Below are 12,017 nucleotides of genomic sequence, written 5' to 3'. Positions count from 1 at the left end.
CACGAGAGGAAGAGCCTGGGTGTGCACATTTAAGTGTAGAAATCAGCAGGTTCAACAATCCCCAGACACAGTGCGGACCAATAATAGAGGGCAGGTCTCAAGCTGGGAGAGTTATATGCAACCCAACAGAATTAGAGGTTGGGATAACACATTTTTAAAAAATTTATTTTTCTATTACAGTTTACATTTGGTATTATTTTGTATTAGTTTCAAGTGTACAGCATAGTGGCCAGACAGCCATATAGCACTTTACGAACTGTCCCCCTGATATTTCCAGTAATCAACTGGCACCATACATAGTTACTGTCCATAACTAACAACTGTTGACTATATTGCCTAATCTCATTTATTGACTGTATATTCTCTTCTGTTCTTTAAATCCCCATGACTATTTTATAACTGCCAATCTGTACTTCTCAATCCCTTCACCTTTTCCATCCTGTTCCCTAAACTCCCTCCCCTCTGGCAGCCATCAGTCTGTCCTCTGTATCTCTGAGTTTGATTCTGTTTTGTCTGTTTGTTTATTTAATCCTCCCAATCTCAGATTGCAAAAGACCACATTTTGACTTGGATTGTGTCACATTGCAAGTGGCTAAGTGGTTTGCTATTCTCTATGTATGAGTGGGTCTGCTGCAGTTTTCTAGCAACCATGGGATGACTACAAGTGTAAGCCTTCAGAGACAATTTACTGATTTACCATTACTTTCACTCCCAAAAGTGATACTACAATACTCATTACATTATTTAACCTTGCATGCTGTTATGTTTTGAAATGTAAAATGGTCTCCTCTTACTACATTAAGATAGAAAGTGTATGCCAAGATTGTACTCTTATCTTTACTTATCTTTCTGAATATTCATATGGCACTTCCATCTTGATATTTGGATAGCAATTCTTCACCCTAATTTTTTTTTACAGAGAAAAAAGAACATCAAATTAAAAAGTTACGAAGGGTGCAACTCTGTTGAGTCCCTATGCAACGAGGAACTCTGTTTCCAGTTACTGTGTCCTTGAATTGCCTATCAGCCCTATTTTCTCATCTCTGTGTTTCACTGATTAGCAAGTGCATGTACTTTGCTTTTGATCTCACCCATTTATTCATCAGTTTCTGCTGCTGATGCCAAACTATTATATGTTAGAACATGTAACCCAATAAGGACATGATTAGTTCCATTTAAAGATAATTAGCCTTTTGGTATGGTTTCCAGCAATATATTAGAGCAAGAACTACTTACGTGCAAAGTCAAAATCATTTGGTTGCTAATATACTTCTATTAATATATTGGTGTTATTTATTGGGAGAAAAAAGTGTGTTCTTTGAACCTGTTTGCAAAAAGAGTTTCTACTACTTTTTCCGCTTTTTAATACTATGTTTAAACTACACAATGTGCTAATCCAAGTCTTAAATTGGGAATTTGATAACTGTCTTTTACAAAAAAAAGGGGGGAGAGAGGGAGTTGGGGTTAAGTTATATCAGTGGCAAGGATGTCCCTGTGCATTTTTACTTTTTATCCTGACAGCCTACCTGTAATTTGTGAAGGATTTTGGTGGGCAGACACACTAGAGCAATCAACTATGACAATTGTTTATGTCTATATGTATTCTCAAGGGTCTTTACAGTTGAAAAGAGATAAGTATTAAATTTGGTGTACAGCACATCACTCAGGACTAGGATTTGGGCGGATGCTTTATTCATTTGTCTCTTGACATCTGCTTTCCTATGAAGTAGTCTGCATATCATTATAACTAGTGAGGACACATTCTTGATTTAAAACAAAACTTTATTAAAAAGCTTTACATTTCAATGCAAAAAGATTATGCCAAAACAGAATGGATACATACTACTTGAATTTGCTAAGTAATAAATGTCTATTTAAATTTGGGCTTTAATTTTTAAATATTTATTTAGAGAGATACTGCTCAAAATCTGTAGGCAGATATTTTTAGTGGATTGACAAGAAAAACAGTTCTGAATTTCATAAAGTGGTCACCGGGGAGACGGTGTAGTCAGCAGCAGTGATTACAGCAGGTAATTGTGTCATTCCCCTGTTACAGACCACTGACTATGAGGAACAGGGGACAGAGCAGCTGTCACACCTGTTAGCTTTCACGTTCTGGGGATTTACAAAATCACACCAGGACTCACGCCTGGTGAATGAAGGGAAAACAAAAATAAACTAAAGTTAAAACTATTGTAGCTTTTATAGACTTTTCTAGAAAACAAAAGGTATAAATTGCTATAAAGTTGAAAGTTAACATGTGCATTTATCTTCTTCATGTTTGTTTTTTATCATCAAAGGCTACTAGGTTGGAAGTAAATACAACTAAGATCTAATTCTGCTATTTATTAACTGTGATGTTGAATTAGTCACTTAATCTTCTTGAGCCTCAGTTTCTCCCTGTGGTTAATAAAAAAAATTGGTGAAGGGTACAGTCTCTGAAGCTCAATTTCCTTTGAAAAATTCTGTTTCTATTGAGAATAAACTCTTATAGGAGCTATATATACACCAGCTACCAAAGTAGGGTTTCAGCCCTTATGAAATTTCTATTCTAATGAAGAAGATAGACCATCAATACATGAGTAAGCCATTTTATATCGTTTAATGTTATCTGGAGGAAGATGCTGTGGAGAAGGAACTTAGGTGAGGAAGAGGTCTGAGACAGAGCAGAGGCCTGGAATAAGTGAGCAAGTGAACCATGAAAAAATGGGTTAAGCATCTCAAGAGGAAGGAACAGCAAAATGTTTTGTCTGTTGAAAAGGACAAGAGAGGCCAGTGTAGCGGGAGGAGGAGAGGAGTAGAAGGTGACTTTGTGGGGCCACACTGAGGCCATGGCAAGGACTGTGGATTTTATCCAAAATGTAGAGTCCAGGGAACTGTTGAAAGCCGAGAGATGCCATGATCTAGTTTAAATTTCAAAAGGATCATTCTGCCCGTGTATGAAATAAGAAGGCTATAAGGAGCTACGTTTGCACTTTAACAGAATAGATTCAACTATCTTGGTATACGTATGGCCATTTTTATTTATCCATTTTTTAAAACATGTTTTTATTGATTTTAGACAGAGGGGAAGAGAGAGATATAAAGATAGAAATATTAATGAGAGAGAAACACCAATCAGCTTCCTCCTGCACACCCCCTACTGGAGATTTAGCCAGAAACCCAGGTGTGTGCCCTGACTGGGAATTGAATCCATGACCTCTTGGTTCATTGGTCAACATTCAACCACTGGGCCACCCTGGCCAGGCATTCATGTCCACTTTTAAAAAATTGTGTACTTAACGGGGACATTTTTTTTTTTGAAGAGGTATTAGAGGAAAATAATGATTACAATTGAGATTCTTTTGATGTTTTTAATTACCTTTGAGTTTCAATTTTCCTTAGATAATGTAGAAGTGGCAGAAGTATTCACAAAGGAGAGAAAAAATGCTAATTTTCTTTGTGTGAGCATGCTTGAGTTTTTCAACCCAATTCAGGAAAGATTTTGAGATATAATAATGTACTGCTAGATTTGATTAAACACAGAAATGTGAATACTATCCTAGCTATTTTTCCCCTCTAAAATAGTTGAATAGGGGTCTAAAGGGGAGAGTTCGGGAGCATAAATCCAATTAGACCTGAAGAAAAGCCTTTCGTTGCCCATATTCAGCACCCAGGCCAGAAGCTTCTTATAACATTTTAGAGGGAAATTTTGCTTCTCTTGGCATATCATGCGAAACTGATTTACTTTTTAAATGCATGAAAACATTCAGTCAACAAACATAAATGGGGCATTAACTTGTGGCCGGGCACTCTGCCAAACACTCGGTTCATAACCGGGGTACCTGCAGGAGGTGTGGCGGTGATCACAGGCTTGACTAGGGGGCGAGGCTCTCCTCCTAAGGCTGCCTTTACCCCTCAGAACTACATTCTCTCTTTACCTTGATGTCTTGGGTGGCTAGGGAGGTGGTTGGTGATCAACATGGCAGGGCTCCCTGCACTTTAACCATTCGTTGTTATGTAAATTGGGGTATAACAGCAAAATGCATCCTCCTGGTCCTCAAGGAGATCACAACCTAGAAGCGAAGATCCCTCAGCAGGTTGAGAGCTGTGATGCAGGGTGCTCCGTACTATGATGGAGGGGGCAGGGCAAGCAGAGGACACACATTAGTTGGGCAAAGATGCTGAGCCATGAAAATGGTGAGGTAGCGGCAGAGCGAATGGGGATTTAGAGGAAGATGACAAATCAATCTCTGTGCGTTCACACTTTCTGTTTCCAGAATAAATCCGTGATGAACATCAGTATTGTACTTTTCCTAATGTTCAGTTATTCATATATATATATATATAATTAAATCATTTCCACTGTCTCTTCTAGAGAATTCTGTTTGCAATCATGATCGCATCATTTTGTGTTGCCCAGCTCTGGGACTTGTAAGAATGGTCAGAGTCCACTTTTCTAAATACTCATTTTGATTTAGTGTCTCAGTCTGTTCGGGCTGCTGTAACAAAAATGCCATAGACTGCAGGGGGGCGGGGGAGAGGGGGCTTAAGCAACAAACATTTATTTCTCACAGTTTGGAGGCTGGAAGGTCAAGATCAAGGCACTGGCAGATTTGGCGAGAGACACTAATTCCTGGTTCAGACACAGTCTTCTCCCTGTGTCCTCACAAGGAGGACAGGGGTCCCTTTCACAGAGGCTCTGACCCCATTCATGTGGGCTAAACTCTCATGATTAATCACTTCCCACAGGGCCCACCTCTAAATACCACCACATGGGAGATTAGGCTTCAACCTAATATGGATATGGGTAGACACAAGCAGTCAGTCCATTACATTTAGTTTATCGCTTGGTCTTGAGGCTCAGTGGATTGGGATGAAGGATGGAGAGCACAGAGGCCAGATTGGCACCCAGCGGAGCAGGACCAGCCAGTGAAGAAGTGGTCAGTCTGCCGCAGAGACCCAGCAGGCAGTGCTGCCAGCCGTTCCTTGGTGGCTGCAGATCTTCCCCAGGTCACCTTCCTGCCTCCCTCCTTTTGTCCCCTTTACCTTCAAGGTACATCCTGAAGGAGTGAATAGACTTTATCACTCATGGGTAGACATGTGGAACACACTTAAGTCGCACTGAACGAGGGAGGCTTTCAATGCACTTAGGTGCCAGTTGTAGAAGACCTGGGCCCCAGAGAAAGGAGGAAGGTGGGATAAGAGCAGGGAGTACAAAAAGCAGGTATTTTCCCCAGAGCAATTCCTCCAGGACATTGCTGATTATAATTAAAGTATGTACTTGAAATCGAGAAGAAGATTATAAGTTATTGTTTTTTTTAAATGTAATTGATAGTGTGGAATAATAAAAGCAAAATGAGTGAATTGGAAAGGAGTGTCAATACAGCTTGCAATCCAGAAACAAGGGCAAGAAGCTGAGATGTAAGAAGGCCAGTAGTGAAATGAGGAGGGAAAGTAAAGGTAGTTAGGACCACAGTCCATCCCCATTTGTTGTTATTCCACTGTTCCTCAAGCTATACATCTCATCTTGACTTCTGTTCACATTCAAGCAGCAATCTGATTGGGATCCCGAGGCCAAAGGCTTAGGGACAGAGAGTGGGGAGAAGGGACGAAGAGTTGTCAGCTCCCTGAGGTGGGTGATCCGGATTCAGGGAAAGTGAATGATGAGTTGGCAGATTAAAGTCTTTCTCAAGCTCCTGTGATTCCTGGGGCAAGCACTGCTCTCTGTGAGAAACAGTGAGAACAGAATTGCTCCCTTTGAAGGAAACTCATCACGTAAAAGTGAGTGGTTCGAAATGAGGTGTAGAATAAAAATCATTTCAAATTCTTGAAAATCATATATTATATAAAAGGAAGAGGCACTCTAACCATATCATCAGAAGAGAAAATCTTTTTTAGATTTTAAAAGAGATGGCTTTCTAAGTGGAAAAAAAAAAGTTTTATTGTACTCTTAAATTGATTCCTACCACTCCAGAACTAAACAAAACACAGGTGCAAATTCATCACCAACTTGTTACCTAAAACCTATATATACCTAATCCATATGCAATATATATATATATATATATATATGTATATATATATATATATATGTATATATATATATATATATTGAGGTCTATATATGTATGCACACATATAATTCCTTCATACAAATGCATATATATATATATATCCACACAAATAAACACTTATGTTTATTATTTTATGTAAAACAACATCTATAAATATCTTAAGGGCAAAGATTCTGCCTTATTTATCTAACAATCATGAGTCTTACATAAGCATAACAGAACTGAACACATTTATAAAACCAATAAACACATTGCAAACAAATATTAAAGGATATTAGTTTTAAAATGTCAGAGGTAAATTAAATTCTCTGAAGCACACAGTAAACACAAAAGTATAAAATAAAAGTGCACAAAAGATATACATATGTATATATGGACATCTATCTATCTATCTATCTATCTATCTATCTATCTATGTATCAAGGATATTAAAGAAGAATATGTAATTAGGAATAGAAAATAGTCTTGTATCTTATATTTTGTGTGATAGAAACTCAAATAACATGCTCTAAAAGAGATGAATTCTGTAATGATCCTCATTTTTAAAATTAACTTTCACATATATAGGTAATCTAAAGAACAAAATAAATGAACAAACAAAATTGAGACAGATTCATAGACAAAGAAAACAGATTGATGGTTGCCAGAAAGGATGGGGGTTGGAGGACAGGTGAAAATGATAAAAACATTAAGAAGTACAAATTGGTAGTTAAAAAATATTCATGGGCCAAAACAGGTTTGGCTCTGTGGATAGAGCGTCAGCCTGCAGACTGAAGGGTCCTGGCTTCGATTTCGGTCAAGGGCATGTATTATACCTTGGTTGCGGGCACATCCCCAGGGGGGGAGGTGTGCAAGAGGCAGCTGATCAATGTTTCTCTCTCATTGATGTTTCTGACTTTCTATTCCTCTCCCTTCCTCTCTGTAAAATATCAATAAAATATATTAAAAAATATTCATGGGTTGTAAAGTACAACTATCAAGAATATAGTCAATAATATTGTGATAAGTATGTATGGTGCCTGGTGGATACTGGAAATATGGGTGAGTGGGGGACACTTTGTAAAGATTGTCTAACCACTATGCCATGTACTTGAAAATAATACAGAATAATATTGAATGTAAAATGTAATTTAAAAATAAATTTTAATTAAAAAATAAAAATAAAATAAAATGAAGTCCCAAAGTGAAAAAGTTAATGGTATCCCTTGCCCCATAGTCCCAAGCCTTTAAAATCTGAGAAATCATTTTATTTTCTGTAAATTGGAAGGCAAAAGATAGTGTCTGCTTCAAGTGTGGAAACCTTCTAAAATGCATTCAGAAGACTGGGTTTGAATACTGTGGGGGTTTTTTTCTTGGATAATTGTATATTTCAGAAGTTCCCTTTTATATTGCATTTGATCTTATGATAGTTTTTACTGGTGTAGTTTGTTGACTGTTCTCTCTGGTCTAACTTTAAAAAAATTTTAATATGTTTTTATTGATCTCAGAGACAGAAAGAGAGATGGAGAGACAGAAATGTAAATGATGAGAGATAATCGATTGGTTGCCTCCTGCATGGTCCCCAATGGGGATCGAGCATGTACCCTGACCAGGAATCAAACCATGGCCTCCTGGTTCATGGGTCAATGCCAGTTTCTCTGGTCTTAGTTTTTGCAGATATTAAAGCAGGCAGGCCTCAGAACTGTCAATGAAAAAACAGATCACATGGGGTTAGGTAAGGGTGATTTTATTCACCAAGAGAGGTTTTTTAATAGCTTGGTGAAAGCCTTTCCCTTCTTTCAAATAAATGTCAGCAAATGGAAAAACATGTCGCTTACTAAATTTAGGGGCAGCACTAACATGAAAACATCACAGCAGCAACCCTGAACTTTTGTCTTGGTGAAGTTAACCATCACGATCTCTTAAGCAATGCACAGGTACTGCTCTAAATGTAAACTCTCAGGTTTGTTGCATGGATTTTTGATGAGTACAATAAACTCCAGATGTTTAACACTTGGAGACATGTAAACTTTTGATTTTCTACAGATTGAAGCCTGACCATTATTCATTTGTTCATATTTAACAAGTGCCTAAAATGTGTCAGGTGTTATGGCAGTAATGGAGGATTCAAAGATCTGGAGTAGAAATTCCCTGTTTCAAGGCATGTCCTGAGGGGGTGGGTAAAAGAATTAACAGTCCCTGACAGTGTAATGGGGCTATGTAATGCTAAATTGTGGAGCATTCACCTGCACTAGGATTATTCTGAGTGCTCTTCAGACATTGCCTCATTTAAGTCTTGCAACTCTATACAAACATACAGATACACAATCCCTTATCTGCAGTTCTGAACTCCGAACACTCCAGACAGCTTAAATTTTATTTTTAAAATTCATTTGATAGCAAAGTTTGATCTGAGGTGATGCTATTGCTGATCTCTCTCCACTTTGCTATGAATAGTCATACTCTTACTACAGAAATATTTGTTTGATTACTGAGCACTGCCCCAGATCCTGCTGGAGATTTTATTCTTGTGCTATTAGTAGGTCCATTTATCAGAGGAGAAAACTGTGATTTAGAGGGATTAAGTAATTTTGCCCACAATCTGACAGCCAATAAAAGGCAGAATCAGGATTTGAACTGAGGTAGCCTGGCTCCCAAGTCCTTAATCTTGGCTACACATTCTGGCTTTTAAATGTTATGATGCAATTAAGCACGAGGCTCTACAGGCTCTCTGGGGCTCATCTAAATTAGACAGAGTTTTAAGGAAGATTTTTCTGAAGAAGAGGGCATTGCTTGATTTGAGTGGGAAAGGAGTAGAAGAGTTAGACGAAGAAAGTGGGGAAGGGCAAAAAGCAGGCACACATATGTAATATACAGAGATTGGCTGGTATGATACTTGGCCTTTAGAAGAGACTCAATAAATGATATGAATAAAATAACTCACTAGGGGAGTTGTAAATGATGCAGTTTGGTAAGAGCAAATGGTCATAATGAAAGTCTTCATGAGTAAGCGATACTTTGATGGTACATAAAAACAAAAGTCTGTCCCTTAAAAAAAGGGTAAGAGAAAATTGGGGGGAGAGAGAGAGAAGAAATCATATTTTATTTGAAAAGTTATTCTAGCCCTAGCCAGTTTGTTTAGGGGTTAGAGTAGTGGTCTGCAATCTGCGGCTCTCAAGCCATGGTTTGCCGCTCTGTTGACAAATGTGTTTGCCAACCACTGGGTTAAAGCATTGGCCCTTGGACTGGGAGTTCTGGGTTCAGTTCTGGTCAAGGGTATGTACCTTGTTTGCAGGCTTGATCCCTGGCCCCAGTCAGGGCGCATGGGAGAGACAACCAATCAATGTGTATCTCTCAAGTTGATGTTTCTGTCTCTCTGTCTCTGCCCCTTCCTTTCACTTTCTCTAAAAAAATCAATGGAAAAAAATACCCTTGGGAAAGGATTAACAAAAAAACACATTTGTTCTGATAATTGTTTGGGGATGGAACAAAACTGGCATAATGTTGCCATCATGAGGCTATGCAGTAATCCAAAAGAGATATTTTAGATTTGGGTAGTTGCACAACAGTTGCACAGGGGATAGAGATGGGGGAATGGAAATGAGAACTGCCCAGGAAGCACTAGTAGAATCCAGATGAATTGAATGTGGTGTGTGGGAGGAAGGACAAAGAAGTCTTTGGTGGCTCCCACATTCCTGGCTGGAAAGGAAGAAAGGCCTCATAGATTTAGGTGTCAATTCATCTGTGGATGTGAAATCTGAGGATCTTCTTTCCTGATGACCTGAAAGGTTTGTTTGTTTGTTGTTGTTGTTTTGTGAAGTTGTTGATAGAACAAAGGAGTGGAGATGGGGCAGGCATTTGAATAAAGAGCACCATAGCCACTGAGGGGAGTGGGAGAGAATGCAAGAGATGGTCTGATTGTCAGATTGTCACTATAGTAACTCAAATATTTTGCATTAGCAGGTCCCTCTGAATGTTTTATATATTAGATTGAGACACACACTTTTTAGTGATTGATTAATTCTTAAACAAATATTCAGTGGACACCAATTTTGTTCCAGTCATTCTATTGGATGTTGAGGGCAATTGATGAATTAGATCCAAGGTTTTACCATTCTAGGTAGTTATCTAACATAGGTTTTGAATGGGGAGTGTTTACTCAGTTTATTGTCACCATCAGTAGAAAAAATTCAACTTCCTATATGATTTTTATTTTTATATTTTGACTTCTTAATTCTATTGTCTACTTTGCCATAAAAAACAATCCAAGCCAAAACAAGAGTAACAAAATCCCTAAAACTAAGAAGCCTTCTAACTTCTATTCAACTCACCATCATACTTCCCAGGCACCCAGATTTGAAACCTGAGTTGTTTTAAAAGCCTCTTTCCTTGGCTTAAAAATTGATTCATTGTAGCACCATCAGTTCTGTGTCTAAATCTGTCCCTCTTTCTCCACCACTTTGTTCATCCTACCTCGGGGTCTCTACTCAACACAGTTTCATTCCACAAAAGCACTGGGACTGGGATTTATAAAAGGAGTATATATAATCCTTTCTTTAAAGGGATCTGAATCTTGTGATTTTGGTCCTAGCTTCTCAGTTATTCTTCCAGTGTCTTCTAGTACTGCTTATGCTGCACACGTACATTACTCAGCACAGTGATAGGCATTCGGTGTCTGTCTATTTGCTTTCTTCCCCTTTCCCTTCTCCTCTTTCTCTTCTCCCTTCTCTTCCTCCTTAACCCTTTGCTTCGCCACAGTCTCAATTCTCCATAATAATCTAATCCTGACTTCAAGAGAGAAGAATAAAAGGGAGAAAGATTTGCCAAAACCAGTTTGGCTCAGTGGATAGAGCATCAGCCTGCGGGCCTAAGGGTCCCGGGTTCCATTCCGGTCAAGGGCATGTACCTTGGTTACGGGCACATCCCCAGTAGGGGGTGTGCAAGACGCAGTTGGTAGATGATTCTCTCTCATTGATGTTTCTAACTCTCTATCCCTCTCTCTACCTCTCTGTAAAAAATCAATAAAATATATATATATTTTTTTTAAAAAGGAGGGGGGAAGAAAGATTCAAAAAGACAGAGAAATGCTAACATGGGACACCCACTTTGCTGAGGAAAGTTAGTCTCTCCTCATCTGCACATTGCTGTTCATTTCCCCAAAAACCAACTCTAATTTTATCATGCCGCTTGATAAATTTATAGAACAGCTGGAAGTGGTGTTAATTACTGACCTGACAAAATCATGTTGTGTTCCTTAACCCACCCACACTTACTGTTACTATTTCCTTCATTCTTCTCCTTGGCCAGCTCAAGAACAGCATAGCCCTGCCAACCCTTTGCTTTTCTCTTTGCACCTGTGTTCTCTCTTCATGGGATGCTCTTTCCCATCTTCACCCCCCTTTTTTTTCTGTTAAAACTATTGCTGTCTTTCAAGACCCACTTGGTTGGCTTGTTTCCTACATAATTCTTTCCCAGACCCCTGTCAGTCCTCATCTCTTCCTGTTTAAGCCTCTTTGCTTATAGATCATAGTTTTTTAAAACACTGAAAGCAAACTTTGGCCTTGTCACTTCCTAACTATATATATGACGTTGGGCAAGATATGTATTTGCTGTAAGAAAGCTTTGTGTTCCCGTTGGTATAATAGGAATTATACTAGCACCTCCCTGAAAAGATTTTTGTGACCACTGAGGGGGGGTTGCATATAAAACACTTGGTGCTCTATTCTGTAGAATGTAGTGAGCACTCGGGAATTAGCTGCTGCCATTGTTGTGACTATTATTATTATTTTCTCTTTAGAGGACTAAACATCTTCTACAGTCTATCACAGTTCTCTGTTCACATCACCGGCCCTCCACTAGGTCAAAAGTCCATGCTCACAAGCCCCAGTCGGGATCCTTCGCACCCCCCAGGGCATGGCACTCTTGGAGCAGGAGCCTGGCAGTGAGTGGGCTTGCAGAGGGTAAATGTAAATCGTCCAGCTG

General features: G+C 38.8%; 1 protein-coding gene across 2 annotated transcripts in view; it reads left to right on the top strand.

The window, feature by feature from the left end:
• Positions 1 to 12,017, top strand: part of NELL2 (neural EGFL like 2) — a 310,243-nt gene that overhangs the window by 201,799 nt on the left and 96,427 nt on the right. The gene's annotated exons all lie outside the window — the stretch shown is intronic.

Source organism: Pipistrellus kuhlii, unplaced genomic scaffold, assembly GCF_014108245.1.
Source record: "Pipistrellus kuhlii isolate mPipKuh1 unplaced genomic scaffold, mPipKuh1.p scaffold_m20_p_3, whole genome shotgun sequence".
Classification (NCBI taxonomy): Eukaryota; Metazoa; Chordata; class Mammalia; order Chiroptera; family Vespertilionidae; genus Pipistrellus; species Pipistrellus kuhlii.
Note: the sequence above shows the minus strand (reverse complement) of the source record. Positions and strands in the feature narration are given on the sequence as shown.